This window comes from Tachypleus tridentatus, chromosome 6, assembly GCF_004210375.1.
Source record: "Tachypleus tridentatus isolate NWPU-2018 chromosome 6, ASM421037v1, whole genome shotgun sequence".
NCBI classification, from domain to species: domain Eukaryota; kingdom Metazoa; phylum Arthropoda; class Merostomata; order Xiphosura; family Limulidae; genus Tachypleus; species Tachypleus tridentatus.
In genome coordinates, this window is record NC_134830.1 from 161,000,000 (window position 1) to 161,025,723 (window position 25,724).

Here is a 25,724-nt window from a genome sequence, read left to right on the forward strand (position 1 = left end):
AGAGAGAGAATTGTTCTAGGTTACAAGAAATAGTACATACAAAGGTAGCAACTCTTTATCAGTATTTTAAACTAGAGATATATCATTGTTGTAAAATGCATATAAACAATATTCGCGTATCGATAGATTCTGAACTATATTACTAAAAACTATTTATTACAACTTGTGAATGTTTTTGTGGAAGGTTTATATACCTGATAGAGGACAATAGTTTACAGAGCTGAGAAAAGAGTGAATACGCGCTGTCTGTATACCTAATGCTCCATAACCGGGGGAGAAAAAAAAATTACATTCCACACTTTGATACTTTGGGTGCGTTATAAGAGTAACGGTCAAATCCATTTAATTAATATGAAAATTATGAATAGTTAGTGCAAACAGTTCTCGTGTAGCCTTACACAAAACACAACAAACTGGCAAAGAATGATATATTTATACACCTGATAAATAATTATTGTGTGTTATTTTCTACACCTCAAACTGCTATTAATTTAAAAAATATATATATAATAATTTAAACCCACAGCAAATTAGTTTAGGCTCCATGATTTACTTTTAATATTGTTCGTGTAAACACAATTGTTAGTTGACCATTACAATTAATTTACTACAGAAAAGTAAACTTACTTATATATTCATGCTGTCATCAGTGATTAGCTTGATGACAGCCTATTTATATTTTCTTTGTCTTTATTTGCGCAGCTGTTTCAAACATTATTCAGTAGTAAACTCGATAATAAAGTTAAGTGATTCGAAATGCATAACAAACAATTTGGGTTTAAGTGAAGTTCAAACCTTCAATGCCAAGTAAAACAATTTGAATATGTAGCACAGCTACGCAATAATTAATTGCTAAACATTAGATAGTGTGCTGCCATCTAGTGTGAAACATTAAAATATTCTTTGGTGTGACTTTTCAATGATTTAGATATAGCGAAGCTAAAACATAAAACGTTTATATTGTCATTAACAGAGTCCTCTACAATGATAGTGCTTAAGTTTTTAGAGCACAGATTTAACTGGGAAATTCTTAGAGTTACAAACATTAATTCACGAGAGTAATTTTGTTTTATTATGCTGAACTTGTTATATGTTGAACAAATCTAAATTCTTATTAAATCTACGAAAGATAAAGGTTTGATTGTATAGGGTTTACTCTCATTGAGTAATTTACATTAAGATGATTTTTAGAACGCAAGTTATGTAAAAACCACGGTATATATAAAGTAGTGGTGTGTCTGTATCTACCAGAACCATATTCTGACGTTGGTATTTTGTTGGTTTGTGCGATGCCACATAAATCTGATCACTTTCAGAAACAGCCCTTTCTGAACACATTTTATGATCTTATCAAAGACTTAGAATTTCCAAAACGTGGATATTTCATGTGTCTAATGGCATTCGTTTAAAAAAAAAAAAAAAGAACATGGTTCATTATGGTATAACCGGGACCATCAAGAAAGGGACCTGCAACAATATGGGTTCCAGGCGTGATGAGCAATGTGCAGAGTCTTGTACAAGGTAAGAACTCACGAACACAAAGGCCAGTAGAAACAGCCGTTCATGAGTCACAGGCAACAGTGCACAACAACAACAACAACAACAACAACATAATAATAATAATAATAATAATAATAATAATAATAAAAGAGATCGATACGAGAAACCAACGTAAGTCACGTGCATACAATTGTTTCCACGACATATCTATTTACTTTTCGCATACGTCAAACAGTTGAAGAATGACACGATTCTTATACTATTATTGCGTACGAAAACACACTGGTTAAGTCGCCTCTGGAATTCTGTGTAATGGAAATGTTAAAATGAGCACTGAGAAATCATCGTTCTCTTATACTAGATAGATTATTGAAAGCATTAGAGAAGACAAGCCATGCTTTGGACATGACAGCTTTACACGGAGTCCTTGAAATGGAATTATGCTGCAGGGCTATTGCAAAGATAAAGTATCATAAGAAAGAGTATACCCATATGTAGCAACATTTACTTTAACTATGTCGTGTGGATTTAAAATAATTTGGCAAAGGTTAACAACTTTGACAGACTGTAATCTGTTAATAAGGTAATACGTGTAGCAGCTTGGACACACTGTAATATTTAATTTAGTTAGTCAGGTAATGGATGTAGTAGTTTGAACACATTATAATATCTTATTTTGATTGTTCAGGTAATGGGTGTAGCAGTTTGAAGAAACTGTGATATTTTGGTTTTGTTACTCGGGTAATACGTGTAGCAGCTTGAACACACTGTAATATTTAATTTAGTTAGTCAGGTAATGGATGTAGTAGTTTGAACATATTATAATATCTTATTTTGATTGTTCAGGTAATGGGTGTAGCAGTTTGAAGAAACTGTAATATTTTGATTTTGTTACTCGGGTAATGCGTGTAGCAGCTTGAACACACTGTAATATTTAATTTAGTTACTCAGGTAATGGATGTAGTAGTTTGAACATATTATAATATCTTATTTTGATTGTTCAGGTAATGGGTGTAGCAGTTTGAAGAAACTGTAATATTTTGATTTTGTTACTCGGGTAATACGTGTAGCAGCTTGAACACACTGTAATATTTAATTTAGTTAGTCAGGTAATGGATGTAGTAGTTTGAACATATTATAATATCTTATTTTGATTGTTCAGGTAATGGGTGTAGCAGTTTGAAGAAACTGTAATATTTTGATTTTGTTACTCGGGTAATACGTGTAGCAGCTTGAACACACTGTAATATTTAATTTAGTTAGTCAGGTAATGGATGTAGTAGTTTGAACATATTATAATATCTTATTTTGATTGTTCAGGTAATGGGTGTAGCAGTTTGAAGAAACTGTGATATTTTGGTTTTGTTACTCGGGTAATACGTGTAGCAGCTTGAACACACTGTAATATTTAATTTAGTTAGTCAGGTAATGGATGTAGTAGTTTGAACATATTTTAATATCTTATTTTGATTGTTCAGGTAATGGGTGTAGCAGTTTGAAGAAACTGTAATATTTTGGTTTTGTAACTCGGGTAATACGTGTAGCAGTTTGAACACACTGTAATATTTAATTTAGTTAGTCAGGTAATGGATGTAGTAGTTTGAACATATTATAATATCTTATTTTGATTGTTCAGGTAATGGGTGTAGCAGTTTGAAGAAACTGTAATATTTTGATTTTGTTACTCGGGTAATACGTGTAGCAGCTTGAACACACTGTAATATTTAATTTAGTTAGTCAGGTAATGGATGTAGTAGTTTGAACATATTATAATATCTTATTTTGATTGTTCAGGTAATGGGTGTAGCAGTTTGAAGAAACTGTGATATTTTGGTTTTGTTACTCGGGTAATACGTGTAGCAGCTTGAACACACTGTAATATTTAATTTAGTTAGTCAGGTAATGGATGTAGTAGTTTGAACATATTATAATATCTTATTTTGATTGTTCAGGTAATGGGTGTAGCAGTTTGAAGAAACTGTAATATTTTGATTTTGTTACTCGGGTAATACGTGTAGCAGCTTGAACACACTGTAATATTTAATTTAGTTACTCAGGTAATGGATGTAGTAGTTTGAACATATTATAATATCTTATTTTGATTGTTCAGGTAATGGGTGTAGCAGTTTGAAGAAACTGTAATATTTTGATTTTGTTACTCGGGTAATACGTGTAGCAGCTTGAACACACTGTAATATTTAATTTAGTTAGTCAGGTAATGGATGTAGTAGTTTGAACATATTATAATATCTTATTTTGATTGTTCAGGTAATGGGTGTAGCAGTTTGAAGAAACTGTAATATTTTGATTTTGTTACTCGGGTAATACGTGTAGCAGCTTGAACACACTGTAATATTTAATTTAGCTAGTCAGGTAATGGATGTAGTAGTTTGAACATATTATAATATCTTATTTTGATTGTTCAGGTAATGGGTGTAGCAGTTTGAAGAAACTGTAATATTTTGATTTTGTTACTCGGGTAATACATGTAGCAGCTTGAACACACTGTAATATTTAATTTAGTTACTCGGGTAATGACTGCAGCAGTTTGGACATACCATAATATTTTAGTTTGGTTACTCGAGTTATACGTGTAGCAGCTTGGATCACTAATCGTTTAACTGACGGAAGTAACCACGTTTGAGTTACAAATAAAGAATGTGCGCATTTTTGTTTTGTTTATAAACGCTCAATATTGCTATGGCTAATTTATTTGTTTGTTTGAAGGTTAGCAGAAAGCAACACAATGAGCTATCTGCCCACAAAAGTGCACAAACCCGGTTTCTAGCGTTGTAAGTCCGTAGATTCATCGCTTTGTCACTAGGGGGCAGGAACGACTAGTACAGATTTTTAAAAAATGTTTCCCTTTCAATGGTTGAAACTATATTTATATTTTCACTAGATCTGTATCATACAAACATCTGATGTAATATACTGTCGTTTGTCGAAAATATAAATTTGTTCATTGATAGGTTATCTTCCATACCAATGTAAAAGGAAGTATCCCAACCACAAGACTTCTGGGTGCGAGATTTTAATGTGAAAGTGTTTTCTGTGTACGTTCACATATCTTAGTTTTCTATGTATTGTGGGTAATAATCCATGGTAACATTATGTTGGCATTTTTCTTATTCTCAATCGGACAGGGGTTTTTGTTTTGAATTTCGCGCAAAGCTACACGAGGGCTATCTGCGCTAGCCGTCCCTAATTTAGCAGTGTAAGACTAGAGGGGGGAAGGCAGCTAGTCATCCCCACCCACCGCCAACTCTTGGGCTACTCTTTTACCAACGAATAGTGGGATTGACCATAACATTATAACGCACCCACGGCTGAAAGGGCGAACATGTTTAGTGCGACGGGGATTCGAACCCGCGAACCTCAAATTATGAGTCGAGTGCCTTAGCCACCTGACCTCGCCGGACCGTTTCTGTGGGAAGAAGCTAAGTTACCGTTACTAAGGGAAACCGATCAGTTCCCGATATTATGGGAAGGAGCTAAGTTACCGTTACTAAGGGAAAAAGATCAGTTCCCGTTACTACGGGAAGGAGCTAAGTTACCGTTACTTAGGGAAACAGATCAGTTCCCGTTGCTATGGGAAGGAGCTAAGTTACCGTTACTAAGGGAAACAGATCAGTTCCCGTTACTATGGGAAGGAGCTAAGTTGCCGTTACTAAGGGAAACAGATCAGTTCCCGTTACTATGGGAAGGAGCTAAGTTACCGTTACTAAGGGAAACAGATCAGTTCCTGTTACTATGGGAAGGAGCTAAGTTACCGTTACTAAGGGAAACAGATCAGTTCCCGTTGCCATAGGAAATATACGGGTCAACTTTATTAAACACTTATTTTCTAACATTTCACAACGTAAAACACGCTATGAACATCTTCTGTAGGCTTGGTGTGACTTGGTGGTTTGACCGTTGCGCTGGCAACATGCAGGTCACGGGGTTCGTATTCCGTCACCGAACATAATCGCCCGTTCAGTCATAGAGATGTTATTATATTACGAATAATCGCACTTTAAGTAGGTAAGAAGTAGCCCAAGAGCTAGTGGTGGGTAGTATTAACTAGTGTATCATTTCTATATTATGATTACGATTTCTCGATTACGAGTCGAGGGCCTTAACCACCTGGCCATGCCGGGCTCTTTAGCGGACAGAAGGGACGAATTCGCTGTTGCGGAAACGACTCACGTAACAGTTGCTACGCCGTGCCAGCCAAGAATACCACGAGTGACGTCTTTGTAACAACATCTAAAATAAGAAGTTACGCGACAAATATCAAATATAGGGCTCGTCGTGTGAATAGACAAAGAACATCACAAACAAGGTATGCAGTTCGAGCCATAAATACAAATATAATTCCTATTTTGAAACCGTCTGCTTGAAATGTGTACTAGGAAGCAATGCTTCATACAATAACAAAACTCTTTATTAAAAAATAATGGAATAATGACGATTAGAAAACCTCATCGTTGTTATACGATGAACAAAATAAGGTTTATAAACCTACGTTTCCTAACAGCCTTTTTAAATAATAAATCCTTAGTTGAAAAGCAAAACATACTCTAAACATTATTTGAAACGTAATTGGTAACAGTCCCGTTTGGGGTGGCCAAGAAGGTGATACTTTTGTTCATATTCCAAACCCGAATTATTTTGTTTTGGAACACGTTGAAGACATCCTACGAACTACAGTTAGCGGTCCTCTTAGCCCTTCTAGCAGACAGTACCGAAGTACGGGCTGAATGTTAGTTTATTGGCCAACTTTCGTCGTGAATCAGCCCCCAAATCTTTGACAAATCGGATTAAGCATACACGCACGTGAGTTTCGCCTCAACACCGGTTTCCTGTTTGAGAATCGTGGCAGAAGTTACGGTGAGTTTTATATTAAGATAGCGTCCATACCACTATATATTTAAAGGTAATTATACGAGGTGATGAGTAAGAGAAATTATCGCACGTGGTTGTAAACACGTTCTTTATCAGACCTGATTCTTATTTCGTAAATCAAACCTCCTCCTGAATAGGGAACCTTTGGAACTTTCTTCCACGTTATTTCACGTGTTACCAAAGTATATAAACATCCTGGCCGCTTAAACAACAGGCACGAAGCGCGTGACATACAGTAGAGGTGTACTCACGTGCACATACGTTTCAAAACATTAACGGCCAGGCGACTACGACCTCTCAATAGAGAGAGAGAAAGAGAGAAAAAGCAAACAGAAGTCCCAGCAACAACAAGAAATCGTTTAAGAGAATTATTTCGGTTCACTGTAGCCTAAACTCCGAATCTAAGTTTCACCGCAGGCGCGTGCTAAATTAAAAAAAAAAATGCTTTCTTGAAGCACGAACCCGATCGCTGATATCCAGCGAGCGCGTGACATCGGCAGCTCTTTCCATTAAACTACCACTTTGAAGTAGCTCGTTTTTAATGGGATCCTAACGTACAGTGCTTACTGTTCTGTACCTTTAGCAGGTATCACAGACCCGAGGTCACTTTCATAAACTTTATGTGGTAGGCGCAGTCGTGAGCTGTTCCACAGTTGAAGGGTTCTCAGATCTATCTTGTAACAACGTAACATGTCACTAGATCAGCACGTGTAGGACGAAACTTGAGGAGTGGGTGCGTTACATGCCCGGTAAGTGACAGAAAGGCAAATTTATCACCACAAAATTACATCAGGATCATAATAAATGTTATTTTGAAACTAAGTTTCAAAACTACACACACACATTTATGTATAACATTTTGGGTTAAACGGTAATCTCAAAATATTTTATAAACAAATTCACATTGCTACGACACACATATCATATTTTGCAACAAAAAATTGGTACTTTTAAAACACCTTATAAATAAAATCATGTAGACGTTTCCGTTAAACTATGTGTTACAGTTTAGTGTTTGAATAATTCTAACATCTCGTGCAACATACGTATTTTAAATCACACTAGGCTAAGCTACACAGAAAACTAAGCAGGTGTCATTTTCTAGAGTTACCGAATAAAAGTAATTTTCTTCACACACACACACACACACACACACATACACACACACACACACACACACACACACATAATCCCAGCTGTTTGTGAAGCACAACTTGGATTACCACGTGCCACTGAATAAAACGCCCCCCGCTAGTACAGCAGTGTGTCTTCGGATTTACAAAGGCTAAAATCAGGGGTTCGATTCTCCTCGGTAGGCTGAGCACCTATCCCGATCTGGCTTTGCTATAAGAAAACACACACACTGAATAAAAGGTTCGAAACAATTTATTGTTTCACTTTCGAAGCTGACCTTTCGTTAAAAGAAATTTGTATTTCTAATTATCTAAATGTTTGATTTTAAATTTCGTACAAAACTACACGAGGCCTATCTGTGCTAATTTAGCAGTGTAGGACTAGATGGAAGGCAGCTAGTAATCACCATTCACCGCCAACTCTTGGGCTACTCTTTTACCAACGAATAGTGGGATTGATAGTCACATTATGATACCCTCACGGCTGAAAGGGCGAACATGTTTAGTGCGACGGGGGGATTTGAACCCGCGACCTTCACATTACGAGTCGAGCGCCTCAACCACCGGGGCCTTTAAATTTGAATATGCTAACTTTGTAATTACGATAGAAATAGTGAGGAATAGTGTGAAATATAATAGATGTGTTGGTCCGTTATCATTTAGAAATGTTTTATCAACTCGTTATTTTTTGATATCGATTAATAAAGTTAAAAAAAACAAAAAAACAAACCCTTCGTCGTTTAGGTCCCCTACCCCGTACGGTTCTTTGACAAACCAGTGCTTACGAAATTTAAACGAAGTGCTTGTTAGAAGCACAGTGGCGCAATGGAAGGACAACCATGTACGTCAGAAGTTAATTAATAATATTAGACAGAACGAAATATAAGGAAACAACGAGCGATATAAAATGTATACGTCAAGCAGTTAGTTTGAGAAGTTACATGAGAATCATTCTTGTATAATTTGTTATTAAAATATTCATAGAACCAAAAATAGTATTTTGTTTGTAGTTAAATGTAAGAAGCCACACAATGGGCTATCTGTGCTCTGCCCATCACGAGTATCGAAACCCGATTGGTAGCGTTATAAGCTCTCAGTCAGGCCGATGAGTCCCCAACGGACCTCATATAGTTTGTTTGAAGTTAAGCACAAACGTACAAAATAAGCACTCTGTGCTATGCCTACCATGGGATATCGAAACCAGGTTTCTAACACTGTAAGTTCACAGACATGCCGTCGTGTCACTAGAGAGAGTCTCTATAGTCTTAAAAAATCTTAAATAATAATCACACAGTCTCTTTAAATGTAATTCTTTATAATTCCACGGACTGTGTTTCGCAATATTTTTGTTTAATTATTTACCACGTTTTTAATTCACTATTTTGTTATTATTTAGCCACTGAGGACGGTGATCATGAATGTTAGTTAATACATTATGTGTAAATAATCGAAGCTAGGATTTGTTCTTTGTTTTGAGCAAAAAAGTTAAATAATGAATTGTTTGTGTTGTACTCACCGTGAGTACAGAACACAGAACAATGGAAAATAAATCTTATGTTTATCTGCGGATTAACATTACATATATAATTTAAACTAGATTAGTAAACATTAAAAATAATATATATATAGTATAATCTGTATAACAATTTAATTTCGCTTTTGTTTATTTAAAGTTTAACAAAGTATTTTTCAGACAAACGCTACTAAGTGAAAAAATCACTAGATGGCGCTACTTAACAGAATCATTAATATTATATATTTATACTTTACAAGAGTGTAAGTTAGATAAGATTAGAAACTAGTACTTTTCTTATTAGAAACTACATTGTAAATTTACCTTTAATTTGGTCTGTTTTATTTAACCGCATGATGAACTAACTACAGAGTTAGTTTTACCTGTAAGATAACTTTCACAAACAAATTTTAAACTATTTACCTGAATCGAACGTTCATACGTGAAGACACCTGGGTTCATTAAAATTTTACAAGGCCATCTATAGATCTAAAAGTTAGCTAGCTTTATTGAAATATTGAGGTTTATAAACATGTTCCATAGATGGCACGACAGGAGTTGTTTTCGAAGCACAAACGTTTGGTTATATAGTCAGCTTTCAGAGTTGTTGCTGTTGTTTTGAACTAAGCACAAAACTACATAATGGGCTAACTGTGCTCTGCCTACCACGGGTATCGAAACCCGTTTTTAAGCGTTGCAAGTCCGCAGACATACCGCTGAGCCACAGGGGGAAGGGCAGTTTTTAGAAACGAGAATTATCATAGTCTGTTTGCTTGTCTTTTTTAATTTCGCACAAAGCCACACGAGGGCGCTACCTGCGCTAGCCGTCCTTAATTTTGTAGTGTAAGACGAGAGCGAAGGCAGCTGGTCATTATCACCCACCGCCAACTCTTGGGCTACTCGTTTATCAACGACTAGTGGGTTTTACCGTCACATTATAACGCCCCCATGGCTGAAAGGGCGAGCATATGTTGTGACTTATAGACGGATGAATTTAACTTAATAAAAACGCTTTCTGTTTTAAAACTCAACCATAACTAAACAATAAATAGAATTGTCTTAATTTCTGTAAGCTAACCAGAAATGGAGACCCTGTACGTTGTTTCTCATTCAGGGTTGCGATCAAGAGTTCGTTTATGAACAAATAGTAACAATCGATGGCATATTTAATGTCAATGCAACGCACCAACGGGTTCCCAAAGAAAAGCAAAAAAAAAACACAAAAAAACTTACAAATTTCTATACATGCAACTGACCAGTCCGAATGGGCCTCCTTAGAAAAATACATAGAGTATTTTGATGGATTAAAAATGGCAACCATATATGTAATTTTAAAGAAATTTCAACACATACGTTAAGGATCAATCTGAGAAATTGCTTGTTTTCGCCTTATGACGTTTCTTTTTTATATAGTCCAATCTCAGATAAACAGCCGGAGAAAACACTTAAAGGCAATAACGTATTTTTTTTTGTGCCGAAGTTGAGGTTTTAGGGGCTCCGCCGGGTCTGGTATGGTTAGGGCCCTCGACTCGTAATTCGAGGCTCGCGTGTTCGAATCCCCATCACACCAAACATGTTCGCCCTTGGTGATGACCAGCTGCCTTCACTCTGGTCTTACACTGCTACATTAGGAACAGCTAGCGCAGATAACCCTCGTGTGGCTTTGCACAAAATTTGATTCAAAACAAACTATTTAGCGGCCCCTCAAGAGGCAAAGACAGAAACTTAAATAATTTCCAGATGTGTACTTCTCACTTTGGAATGGAGAACAAAAAGAGGCACATAACTGAGACCGTGGCTCCGTGTTATTGTCACGTTTTGTTCCCAGTTAAGTGTCAATAAATAAACACGGATTTCCTTGGATTTGTCACGTTTCGATCGTGAGGCTATGGTAGCAGGAAACAAAACCAAACTGGACACATCCAGAGGTGACGACGCGTAAGACAGCTAGCTATCTTATAGTATTAATCAACACGATATGTTTCTGAATGAACACATAATTACATTGATTTAAAATTTTTAATCAAAAAGTGGTGTAAGTTTCTTTCGATTGAAATCGAAATTTAACTCTGAACAACAGGACAACAACGAAACTTTGACAGGTGTATGTTTAGTAACAAACATTTAATTTTTGGACGTTTTGGAATATGTATATTCCATATACAGCAAGCTGTACTGAACATGGTGTATCAATTAGGCGTCGTGGCCCGGCATGGCCAAGCGTGTTAAGGCGTTCGACACGTACTCCTAAGGTCGCGGGTTCGAATCACCGTCGCCCCAAACATGCTCGCCCTTTCAGCCGTAGGGGCGTTATAATGTGACGGTAAAACCCACTATTCGTTGGTAAAAGAGTAGCCCAAGAGTTGGCGGTGAGTGGTGATGACTAGCTGCCTTCCTTCTAGTCTTACACTGCTAAAGTAGGGATGGCTAGCGCAGATAGCCCTCGTGTAGCTTTGCGCGAAATTCAAATTCTATTAGGTGTCGTATTATAAAGTTTAAACGCTATAAAAGTGTAACATAACATTCAAGAGACAACAATAAAAACAGACAATAGAATTAGTGACTAGTGTTTTCACTCTGTGAGCGAATTGGTTTAACTAGTTCTGTTTGATACGTCGCAGGTGTAATTGGTGTATACTTTTGTCAATATATGCGGCATTACAGCCACCAGGTTTATTTATATAAGATCCTGGAACGAATGGGAATGGGTCCTTAGATCGCAATGGATTTTGTACTTTAAATGGTACATTTTGTCACACAAACGAATGTACAATCGAAATGCGTATATAATATGGAGATATTTTACCTAAATATATGAGTGATCTAAAGAACAGATGTGTGTAATCTACAGTAAATATTACGTTCGGTATTAAATGTACAATGATTTGAGGATAATGAGAAAACCAATCGGGGGATTCCCCACATCCACAACTCAGCGTATATAAAAAAAATTCAATCCGCCTCACGTGGCTCAGATAACCCTTTGTGTAGCTTTGTGTTTAATTATAAAACAATAATAATTACAGTATTTTTTAAATTTGATTAGTATTTCAATGTAAGTGAGAGGTTAAACTGACCACAAGGTTGGCTATGTCTTCTTTATACTAGCAGACCACCGTGGTCCAGATGCTTACACAAAACAATAACATTGTTAACTCTGTGAATACGTTTGTACAAACAAATATAAACACATACTGATTTGTAGTTTAGGAGAGAGCCACAATGGGCTATGTTTTGTGGCCGTCACCGGAATCTAACCTAAAATCTTAGCGATGTTAAGCCCGCAGATACACCGCTGCGCCAATTGGGGGGGGGACTATTTTACTGTAGTCACGTGATAGACGTATGATACATACGTGTACGTAAGAACCAGTAAAAACAACCGTTTAATACGAAATTATTTTTGTTCTTTTACACGAAGTAGCAAAAAGTAACAGAAAATATGGTACTTTCTATCATACTTTGCAAAGTTTAATGCCCTTAAGTACCTGACGTTTAAGCGACAGTTTTCTCCTGTTCGTAATATGATACAAAAATCTACAAAGGACCTGTTCCAAGAATCCATTGTCACCTGATTGGTGAATTACCTAGATCACGTGATAAGAATGTCATCAAACAGAGACATTGTTACAACACAAACTAACCCATTGTCTGTGTTGCTTTCTGGGTGTACAGTATTTATAGCAGGAAAAACGTTCTTTTAAATAATTAATTAAAATTGAAAAATATTTTGTTATACAATATTGTAGATGTTGGTAAAAAGGGTTAAGTCACACAATATTGTAGATGTTGGTAAAAAGGGTTAAGTTACACAATATTGTAGATGTTGGTAAAAAGGGTTAAGTTACACAATATTGTAGTTGTTATGCAGAAAAAAACAATCGCGAGTGTAACACCAGTACAGATTTAAGAATTTTAATTACAAATATTAGATTTCAGTAATACCACTTTGACAACAAACGTTAGATTTCAGTAATACCACTTGGACTACAAACGTTAGATTTCAGTAATATCACTTGGACTACAAACGTTAGATTTCAGTAATACTACTTGGACTACAAACGTTAGATTTCAGTAATACCACTTGGATTACAAACGTTAGATTTCAGTAATACTACTTGGACTACAAACGTTAGATTTCAGTAATACCACTTGGACTACAAACGTTAGATTTCAGTAATATCACTTGGACTACAAACGTTAGATTTCAGTAATATCACTTGGACTACAAACGTTAGATTTCAGTAATATCACTTGGACTACAAACGTTAGATTTCAGTAATATCACTTGGACTACAAACGTTAGATTTCAGTAATACTACTTGGACTACAAACGTTAGATTTCAGTAATACCACTTGGATTACAAACGTTAGATTTCAGTAATACCACTTTGACAACAAACGTTAGATTTCAGTAATACCACTTGGACTACAAACGTTAGATTTCAGTAATATCACTTGGACTACAAACGTTAGATTTCAGTAATACTACTTGGACTACAAACGTTAGATTTCAGTAATACCACTTGGATTACAAACGTTAGATTTCAGTAATACTACTTGGACTACAAACGTTAGATTTCAGTAATACCACTTGGACTACAAACGTTAGATTTCAGTAATATCACTTGGACTACAAACGTTAGATTTCAGTAATACTACTTGGACTACAAACGTTAGATTTCAGTAATACCACTTGGATTACAAACGTTAGATTTCAGTAATGACACTTGGACTACAAACGTTAGATTTCAGTAATACCACTTGGATTACAAACGTTAGATTTCAGTAATACTACTTGGACTACAAACGTTAGATTTCAGTAATACCACTTGGACTACAAACGTTAGATTTCAGTAATACTACTTGGACTACAAACGTTAGATTTCAGTAATACCACTTGGATTACAAACGTTAGATTTCAGTAATACTACTTGGACTACAAACGTTAGATTTCAGTAATACTACTTGGACTACAAACGTTAGATTTCAGTAATACTACTTGGACTACAAACGTTAGATTTCAGTAATACTACTTGGACTACAAACGTTAGATTTCAGTAATACCACTTGGATTACAAACGTTAGATTTCAGTAATACTACTTGGACTACAAACGTTAGATTTCAGTAATACTACTTGGACTACAAACGTTAGATTTCAGTAATACTACCTGGACTACAAACGTTAGATTTCAGTAATACTACTTGGACTACAAACGTTAGATTTCAGTAATACTACTTGGACTACAAACGTTAGATTTCAGTAATACTACCTGGACTACAAACGTTAGATTTCAGTAATACTACTTGGACTACAAACGTTAGATTTCAGTAATACTACTTGGACTACAAACGTTAGATTTCAGTAATACTACCTGGACTACAAACGTTAGATTTCAGTAATACTACCTGGACTACAAACGTTAGATTTCAGTAATACTACTTGGACTACAAACGTTAGATTTCAGTAATACCACTTGGACTACAAACGTTAGATTTCAGTAATACTACTTGGACTACAAACGTTAGATTTCAGTAATACTACTTGGACTACAAACGTTAGATTTCAGTAATACTACTTGGACTACAAACGTTAGATTTCAGTAATACTACTTGGACTACAAACGTTAGATTTCAGTAATACTACTTGGACTACAAACGTTAGATTTCAGTAATACTACTTGGACTACAAACGTTAGATTTCAGTAATATCACTTGGACTACAAACGTTAGATTTCAGTAATACCACTTGGATTACAAACGTTAGATTTCAGTAATATCACTTGGACTACAAACGTTAGATTTCAGTAATACTACTTGGACTACAAACGTTAGATTTCAGTAATACTACTTGGACTACAAACGTTAGATTTCAGTAATATCACTTGGACTACAAACGTTAGATTTCAGTAATACCACTTGGACTACAAACGTTAGATTTCAGTAATACTACTTGGACTACAAACGTTAGATTTCAGTAATACTACTTGGACTACAAACGTTAGATTTCAGTAATATCACTTGGACTACAAACGTTAGATTTCAGTAATACTACTTGGACTACAAACGTTAGATTTCAGTAATACTACCTGGACTACAAACGTTAGATTTCAGTAATACCACTTTGACTACAAACGTTAGATTTCAGTAATACTACTTGGACTACAAACGTTAGATTTCAGTAATATCACTTGGACTACGAACGTTAGATTTCAGTAATACTACTTGGACTACAAACGTTAGATTTCAGTAATACTACCTGGACTACAAACGTTAGATTTCAGTAATACCACTTTGACTACAAACGTTAGATTTCAGTAATACTACCTGGACTACAAACGTTAGATTTCAGTAATATCACTTGGACTACAAACGTTAGATTTCAGTAATACTACTTGGACTACAAACGTTAGATTTCAGTAATACTACCTGGACTACAAACGTTAGATTTCAGTAATACCACTTTGACTACAAACGTTAGATTTCAGTAATACTACCTGGACTACAAACGTTAGATTTCAGTAATACCACTTTGACTACAAACGTTAGATTTCAGTAATATCACTTGGACTACAAACGTTAGATTTCAGTAATACTACTTGGACTACAAACGTTAGATTTCAGTAATACTACTTGGACTACAAACGTTAGATTTCAGTAATACTACTTGGACTACAAACGTTAGATTTCAGTAATACCACTTTGACAACAAACGTTAGATTTCAGTAATATCACTTGGACTACAAACGTTAGATTTCAGTAATACTACCTGGACTACAAACGTTAGATTTCAGTAATACCACTTTGACTACAAACGTTAGATTTCAGTAATATCACTTGGACTACAAACGTTAGATTTCAGTAATATCACTTGGACTACAAACGTTAGATTTCAGTAATACTACTTGGACTACAAACGTTAGATTTCAGTAATACCACTTTGACTACAAACGTTAGATTTCAGTAATACCACTTGGACTACAAACGTTAGATTTCAGTAATACCACTTTGACTACAAACGTTAGATTTCAGTAATATCACTTGGACTACAAACGTTAGATTTCAGTAATACTACTTGGACTACAAACGTTAGATTTCAGTAATACTACTTGGACTACAAACGTTAGATTTCAGTAATACTACTTGGACTACAAACGTTAGATTTCAGTAATACCACTTTGACAACAAACGTTAGATTTCAGTAATATCACTTGAACTACAAACGTTAGATTTCAGTAATACTACTTGGACTACAAACGTTAGATTTCAGTAATATCACTTGGACTACAAACGTTAGATTTCAGTAATATCACTTGGACTACAAACGTTAGATTTCAGTAATACCACTTGGACTACAAACGTTAGATTTCAGTAATACCACTTTGACAACAAACGTTAGATTTCAGTAATACCACTTTGACAACAAACGTTAGATTTCAGTAATATCACTTGGACTACAAACGTTAGATTTCAGTAATACCACTTGGACTACAAACGTTAGATTTCAGTAATACTACTTGGACTACAAACGTTAGATTTCAGTTATTCTCACACTCGCTTGGCTGTCGTAAAAATATGTTATATAAATGTAATACGTAATATAAATTAATATACAGTATCATAACATCTATTTTGACGATATTGTTTTGCTGTAGAAAAAAGTTCTTATTTACATCAGTTTGAAACAAAAATTATTTATCAAGTTACAGACTATTTATTTTTCTTTTCAGAGCACGTGAGTACACAGCGGAACATTTTATAGACCAGTATATCTAAATGAGAAAAACACACAAAATGTATTTATTACCCGACGTTTGCGTTCTACACCTTCATTAAAGGGTCACAATTATTGGAGAAGCTTGGCTGTCAAAATTTTAATTTTTTTCTAAATCTGGAAACATAAGTAGCTAACCTACAAACTTGTAAGTCGTGTTCTCCAAACATTAAACAACTAAAACACTTTGAATCTACCGGGACACGTCGTTTACGTCAACATTTTGGTTAAAAAGTTCTTTGTAGGTTAGATAATACCAACCTGTTCATTCCACTGAGAATGAAGTAAAGTTTTTGTAGATCTTATAAACAAAGGTAGATAAAATACATTGTTTTAGAATATTCACAACGAGGAAAACTTTGGCACGTGACGTATAATGTAGAAGATTTATAGAAATAACTGATAACTGAAACTGTCATTCCTTGGTAAAACTTCCTGATTACAAACAACTGGGTGTTTCACAAGTACTGCATCTGTTAACAACTATTTGTTAAGCCTGTACTTTTACTGACAAAAACCATGCTATTCAATGATAAATGGAATACTTGAGAAACATTCAATTGTTTTCCTTTTTTCTCAATCCTATATCCAAAAAATAAAGTTAAACTACACATGATACCTGTTTCAGAAGAGGCATAGTAATGAGGCAAACTTCTGCACATGGTAAATGGTTTAGAAGATTCTTACAAATTAGTTAAACTACACATGATACATGTTTCAGAAGAGGCACAGTAATGAGGCAAACTTCTGCACATGGTACATGGTTTAGAAGATTCTTACAAATTAGTTAAACTACACATGATACATGTTTCAGAAGAGACACAGTAATGAGGCAAACTTCTGCACATGGTATCTACTTTAAAAGATTCACACATACATAAAAACATGACAGATATGGTCCAACTGCAACATATATCTTGCTCATATTATTCACATGAGAGATAAAGCTTAACCGGAACACATATGTTGTCCACATGATTCACGCCTATTCTTATAGAAGGTAAAATCTGAAAATAGCTTATTGTAGCTTGTAATATTGCTCAGAAAAATAACAAACAATGTTATTTTTATGTCTGATTTCTCAGAGTGAACTTGTATATAATTGGACAGTTAGTTACGAGCTGTAATATAAAAAAAATAACCTATTTATTTTCTATCAATGAGATAGACTCTGTGAAAATTCGTTAAGTTGACATTCATAAACCCATGTGCACGTGAATTCTGAAAACAAAACCAAAAACAAAACACGTGTTTCAGTATGGAAACAGCTGATGATTTTGAAAGATGATTTTAAGTACTGTAATACTTAAGAGTAAGGATTCCAAATAATCCATGGAAAAAAACCCCACTTTATCGGATTGTTAAACGAAAAATAGACAATATAAAGTACTAATTCCGATATATTAGGCAAATATATACTAATAATATACAAAAAGATCATTCACATTTCTGGTATAACAATTCAAAAATGTCTAAAACAGCAAATTTTTCATCTATTTTCCATCTGATCACGTCAGCGGGGCTAGCGCCTAGACGTATTGGACTGTAGCTACAAGATATATCCAGCTTACTTGACTGGTCTGTGTGTACTGCTTTTGATATTCCGATAAAATATACGCCCACAGATATAACATAAATGGTAAACATATCCACGTAATTAAATGTATTTTAATTCAATAGATGGCTCTGCATATTGACAGATACATAGGTGACAGTTTCTATAGGTAAAGTATATACCTTATACAGGTATAATGTAAAAGTAAAGGAAGAATAGTAATACAAATATGAATTTTAAAATGAAGTAGAAATTCTGCTACAAAATATAACGAAAGAAGAATTAAAACCACAATTTGAAATTTATAAAATGTAATTCTTACTTTTTAAGCTTTATACACTTATCTGTAGGACAAAGTAAATTTTAAATTTTATAAATTTGTAATTGTGGTTTTAATTTCTGTAAAACTTATAAACTATCAGAGATGTGGTTATACCGAAAGTTTATAGATATTTGGATGGCATTTTGATCTGTATAGTTAAATGAAGCAGTCTAAATTTACTAACCAAAGTAGAGGTTACAAATCGTTTTAAAATCTTTTCAACTAGTATCGCTTTACTTGTTTGTGTAATTTTTGTTGCATCATTCATTCTATAAATAGCCAAAGATCCGTACCTTCCATTAACATTTTAAATTTTTTCGTATTTATAAGATATTAATTCAGTTACAGCTCTTTAAAGGGGTAATCCTAGGGTCGCGGTTTCGAATTCCGGTCGCACCAAACATACTCGCCCTTTCAGCCGCGGGGGCGTTATAATGTTACGGTCAATCCCACTATTCGTTGGTAAAAAGAGTAGCCCAAGCGGTGGGTGGTGATGACTAGTTGCCTTCCCTCTAGTCTTACACTGCTAAATTAGGGATGGCTAACGCAGATAGCCCTCGTGTAGCTTTGCGCGAAATTTAAAAAAACAAACAAACTTTATAACGTTCTTTCACTTCATTAAAATATGATAACATTTGTGTAGATGTTACTCATGCTATACATTGACTCTGTATGTGTATAATTTTCTTCAGAAAGATGTCTGTAGCACAACTTGACCACGTGCTACAAGGTCAAAACCCCATTTCAAACTCCACAATTAATTATTTTTTTATAACTTTCAGCATTTTACTTACATTGCAAATACATGAATGACAGAACAGCTAATAACACAGATTTTGTCTTCCTGGTGGAAAAGCGGTAAGTCTAGAGATTTCCATTCGTAAAATCCGTGTTTCGATTTCCCATAGCGGACACAGCAGATAATGCAACGTGGCTTTGGCCTAAACCAAACCAAACAGACACAGACTTAACCATTCTCTGCTCAGCAGAGAATAAAATCACCTTTCAGATAAAGAAAAATTTTCCTTTATGTTTAAAGCTTTCAACTTTTGCAAAACAAATAAAAGTTAATAAAAACGTAGTTTATTATGTGTTTATGAATTATGTCCACTTTATGAGCCCTGAAGAATATATACATATTTCAAATTATTCAGGAACAATTATAATTCGTAAAACAACATCAAAACACATAGTTTAGATTTTTCTTTCTTTTTTTCAGCACTGAGAATCAAGTAATGGGTAATTTATTTTCTTATTTTAACAATAGAGAGAACTCAAACTGTATTTAGGGTTACAAGCTTCTGAATGACTCATACTTGATTAACCAAGGTTATTAAAGGTATCCTTAATATGACAGAAAATTAACACACATAAGCATGGAGTTACCCGCTTCTGATCGACTCACTTGATCAACCAAAGTTATTAAAGGTATCCTTAATATGACAGAAAATTAATCCTTATAAGCATGAAGTTACCAGCTTCTGATAGACTCATACTTGATTGACCAAAGTTATTAAAGGTATCCTTAATATGACAGAAAATTAACTCACATAAGCATGGAGTTACCCGCTTCTGATCGACTCACACTTGTTTGTAGTTAAGCGCAAAGCTAAACAACGGGTATCTGTGCTCTGTCTACCATGGGTATTGACATCCAGTTTCTAGCGCTGTAAGTCCGCAAACATACCAGCGTGCCACTGAGAAGTGACTCACCCTCTAACAACTAAAATTATTAAGGTATCCTTAATCTAAACTAATTAATTTTAGCTCTCATAAGTAAGTATGCAGTTATTAGCTTCTGATAGACTCGTACATGAATAACGAACATTGTATTGTTAATCCGGGTGAATTAATATTAATTGAAATACAGTTATTAACGTGTGTGAGTAAACATTAGCTGTTGTAACTGTTACATGTAAACTGAGGCATTTTTAATTTGACTAAATTTGTACTAATTGATATACATGTTGATCAAGGTATTTTTGATCCGGGTGATTTGATCTCAAATGTTATACGTTGTAAAAATGTGTTTGATTCAACCAGAAATTTGGTCATTCGTGAAGGCGATGAAAACTAAATAAGGAAAAAACAACAGAGTCGTATATGTGTTATAGACATCTGTGGAAGAAGTCATTTGGTGAAACAGCCGGAAGTTTGTTGTCAGATCAAGAAACAAGACTTCTCATAACGTCTCTGTAACATATGCATTATTATGAGTAATACTGTAGTACACTCACCACTGGGGAGCTAATCCAGCCAATCAAAAGTTGGCGAGTGGACAGCTAAGATACCTCTGGACAGCAGTAACATTATACTTGTACCGTCATGTCTGATGCTTTGTTTCCAATCCTTGGCCATTTCTCGGCCACTAACGCACTGAAAATCATTAGAGGTGAGCCACATCATCCTTGAAGAAGATACACGGCCTTCTGGACCCTTGGCATAGCTTGGACAGATAGAGCAGACCGCTGTTCCGACCAAACTCTACTTCCAAGACGACGTTGTTATTTTGGATCAGGGGCTTCAAATAACCTTTACAAAGTGACATATCTGTATTGGAATCACCTGTAGTCTGAGGTTTCGACTCCAGTAAGTAGATGGATTTTAACCCGTTTCATGGTGGGAAACTTCAGTTACAATGAAGCGAGATAATTTTCTTGGAACCTACCTGGGACAAGCTACAGTCAATGTCCATCCTCACTGGGCAAAGAAGTCTGTCTAACACTACTTAGTTGGTTGATATTATGAACCACAGAACTTTGCCAGCTTTCACTGAAGTCGAACTTAGGTAGACGACTGGTGTCAAGGATAACAAAAACGAGTTTGATATTACTCAAAACCTTTGTCCTAAGACCAAAAAGAATTATTACAATTGACGTCACGATACAGCTGGGGGTTGGAACTTTTACACTAACCCTCGTTGACGCAAACAAACCATAGATGGCTCTATTTAACTTACAAGCTCCTACTATGCTATGACGCTTCACGACCGAAGTATTATCTAGATAAGACTTATAGGAGGCGTTGCTGTAGCTACCATCTGTCCGTGAAGAAATGTAGCGGGAAAAATGTCAAGTCAAAATATCTTGGTTCAGAAGACAGATCGTTGGTTATAATTATGCTGATAAGATTAGTCGTACCTAGTTTAAAGGGAAAAGGGCATGTATGAGGGGAGTTCCTTGAACACGTCATGAACCAGGAATTTTCACTAGTGTATGGGAATCAGAAAAAAAACAAGCGTGTTGGGTGTCTGTTTTGGTAACCATGCGAGCCCTTGTGTCTGGTGACTAAACATGTGGCAAGTCACATCACTGCTTCTCAGCACAGGATTACCAGGGTGTTTCTCGAGCACGTGATTCACTGTTATCACTCTCTCACGTCTTTTATCTACATTTTGCAGGACGTTTCTCCCTCTCCCCTTTCCTGTGGGGGCGGGGGATCACGTGATCACGTGATCACGTGAGGACGTGTAAGACAACAGTGTCATCCAGAAAAGTTTCTATTTTGTTCCCAGATGTGTTGACAAAACCCTAGTAGTCCAAGTGGAACTAGGCTATGGAAGTGTGTGTATATTCATGGTTTGAGGTTTATCACTAACATGCTTCTCGTGCGCACGAATCACCTAAAATTGAAACTGTTAATAATGTTGGTAAACACAGTCAGTCGGATGGCCACCTGGGAATACCGGGTGATCATGACAATTTCTTAAGGGTCCGGCATGGCCACGTGTGTTAAGGCGTTCGACTCGTAATCAGAGGGTCGCGGGTTCGAATCTCGGTCGCACCAAACATGCTCTCCCTTTCAGCTCTTGGGTCGTTATAATGTTATGATCAATCCCACTATTCGTTGGTAAAAGAGTAGCCCAAGAGTTGGCGGTGGGTGGTGATGACTAGCTGCCTTCCCTCTAGTCTTACACTGCTAAATTAAGGACGGCTAGCGCAGATAGCCATAGAGTAGCTTTGCGCGAAATTAAAAACAACAACAACAACACAGTCAGTCACTCAAAACTAGAACCACTATTGTTATGGTAAACACAATCAGACAAAATTAGATATACTAATGTTGTCGGTTACAAAAAACTACTCAAAATTATAACTGCAACTGTTGTTGGCAAGCACAATAATTTTTAAAGTGTTTGACTAATTTACTTGCCTTAAAACATCAAATAACAATGATATTTGTGTATTAACTAATACATTTATCTCTATTACAGAGCCATCGAACACTGCTTGGTATTTCGCTCTACCAAAATAATGTATATGTTAGGTCCCATTACGATAGGAAACAAAACCAATTTTCGTTGCTATAGGAAACATACAAGCTACCGTTATCATTGGTAAGAAAACAGTTACCGTTGCTATAAGAAACAGATAAATTACCGTTACTATAGGTTTGGTTTGATTTGTTTTGAATTTTGCGCAAAGCTACACGAGGACTATCTGCACTAGCCGTCCCTAATTTAGCAGTGTAAGACTAGAAGGAAAGCAGCTAGTCATCACCACCCACCGCCAACTCTTGGGCTACTCTTTTACCAAAGAATAGTGGGACTGACCGTCACATTATAACGCACACACGGCTGAAAGGGCGAGCATGTTTGGTGCGAGGGGGATTCGAACCCGCGAACCTCAAATTATGAGTCGAGTGCCTTAGCCACCTGACCTCGCCGGACCGTTACTGTGGGAAGAAGCTAAGTTACCGTTACTAAGGGAAACCGATCAGTTCCCGATATTATGGGAAGGAGCTAAGTTACCGTTACTAAGGGAAAAAGATCAGTTCCCGTTACTACGGGAAGGAGCTAAGTTACCGTTACTTAGGGAAACAGATCAGTTCCCGTTGCTATGGGAAGGAGCTAAGTTACCGTTACTTAGGGAAACAGATCAGTTCCCGTTGCTATGGGAAGGAGCTAAGTTACCGTTACTAAGGGAAACAGATCAGTTCCCGATATTATGGGAAGGAGCTAAGTTACCGTTACTAAGGGAAAAAGATCAGTTCCCGTTACTACGGGAAGGAGCTAAGTTACCGTTACTTAGGGAAACAGATCAGTTCCCGTTGCTATGGGAAGGAGCTAAGTTACCGTTACTAAGGGAAACAGATCAGTTCCCGTTACTATGGGAAGGAGCTAAGTTGCCGTTACTAAGGGAAACAGATCAGTTCCCGTTACTATGGGAAGGAGCTAAGTTACCGTTACTAAGGGAAACAGATCAGTTCCTGTTACTATGGGAAGGAGCTAAGTTACCGTTACTAAGGGAAACAGATCAGTTCCCGTTGCCATAGGAAATATACGGGTCAACTTTATTAAACACATATTTTCTAACATTTCATAACGTAAAACACGCTATGAACATCTTCTGTAGGCTTGGTGTGACTTGGTGGTTTGACCGTTGCGCTGGCAACATGCAGGTCACGGGGTTCGTATTCCGTCACCGAACATAATCGCCCGTTCAGTCATAGAGATGTTATTATATTACGAATAATCGCACTTTAAGAAGGTAAGAAGTAGTCCAAGAGCTAGTGGTGGGTAGTATTAACTAGTATTAACTACTCGAGGGCTAGCTGTGCCCGAAATTCAACAAACAAACGAAGTCACGTGTAACAAGTTGATATCGCATGAGCCTTTTCGGCTCTTTGGATGAAATAACCGGGTTTTCTGTTATTTTAGTAACTGGATGTGCAATATCAACGACATATTCTGAGTTCGTACGTTCGCCACTAGGGTACGATCCGTTTAGCAAAGTCGCTAATGTGAAATTCAATAGCAGCTTTGAATCGTTTTAGGAAACAGAAAGTGGGAAGAGGTAATACTGCCCTCTATTAGACTCTCTTTACTACCATGAAGAAGGAAAGGCACGCATCTTCTAACTTGTGACGTCACAAAACAATGACGTCACTAAAGAAAATAAGTAATTATATGCAAAATTCTGAAATAAACATAATAAAGGGAAAAAATAATCCAGCGAGCTTTATTAATATATGAAAATAATATAAATATGAATATTAGTAACTCTAGATGGTAATTATCTGATGAAATATGATTTTTTCTTTGTTATGTGACGTTTTTAAAAGTACTTAATCTATACGTCGTTAAAATTAAAATATATTTTGCTGTGGTGTCATATATTTCACTAGGTAACAAATGAACATTAGGATGAAGATATTGACCTAGAAATGTTAATGCAATTCTCAATTTCACCCAAAAAACACATAGACTAGGAATAAGAAACTGATTAGGCTTAGTTGAAAAAATGAAGAAAAAGAAACAGAGAAAGAAAGGCGACCAGAATAAGAGGAAATGTTAATTTTTTATCAATATAAAAACAAAACATTGTAAGTCGTTCATCTTGGGAGACGTTTATTGAAAAAGAATCCATGGTTTAGGTACTTCGAAGAACCTTTGTAAAAAAACAGCCCATGACTGGATAATCTTCAGAGACGCTCATGGAAGAGTAACTTGTGTTTAATGATACGTTTATGGAAAAATAGCTCACGATTGAAGCAGACGTCTGTGAAAGAACAGCTCATGGCTGATTTCTGTAATCTACTGAGGTTGCATTGGATTGATTTCAAAACCCCTGCTACTATAGCTTTTCAACTACTCCTAACAGCTTGTCAGTGGTAGCTATTGTTGTGGAAGAGCCTAGAGAAACGTGTATCACAGCCTGTATATCTTTCAAATTATCATTATTATACTATAATGGAATTCTTGCTTACATGATATTGGATAAAAACCTTTTTATTACACGATATGCAACCCCATCGTCACGAATTTTTTATCTTGTGTGGGTGTAGATTTGCAATAGGGGTCACGATTTTCCCCTTTCGCCTCTGTTTCCTGCCAGATAGAACTTTATTTTTCTCCATTCTCAGGGTGCAGATATGATGTCATGAATACGTCACACGCGGATCTAATGAACTGGCGCCATGAGTAATCGGCTACTATGATATAACGTATAATTTAAAACTTCAATGGATGTCATAGCCTTTTAGGTGTCACAAGAAAAATGACCCAGTTCAGTTCATTATGGACAACAACACCATC

The 25,724-nt window shown here is 35.8% G+C and overlaps 1 protein-coding gene and 1 long non-coding RNA gene across 2 annotated transcripts in view; one reads left to right on the forward strand and one right to left on the reverse strand.

Moving 5' to 3' along the window:
- LOC143254308 (uncharacterized) overlaps positions 1-25,724 on the reverse strand; it is a 405,605-nt gene that overhangs the window by 209,282 nt on the left and 170,599 nt on the right. The gene's annotated exons all lie outside the window — the stretch shown is intronic.
- LOC143254310 (uncharacterized) overlaps positions 1-25,724 on the forward strand; it is a 210,617-nt gene that overhangs the window by 19,573 nt on the left and 165,320 nt on the right. The gene's annotated exons all lie outside the window — the stretch shown is intronic.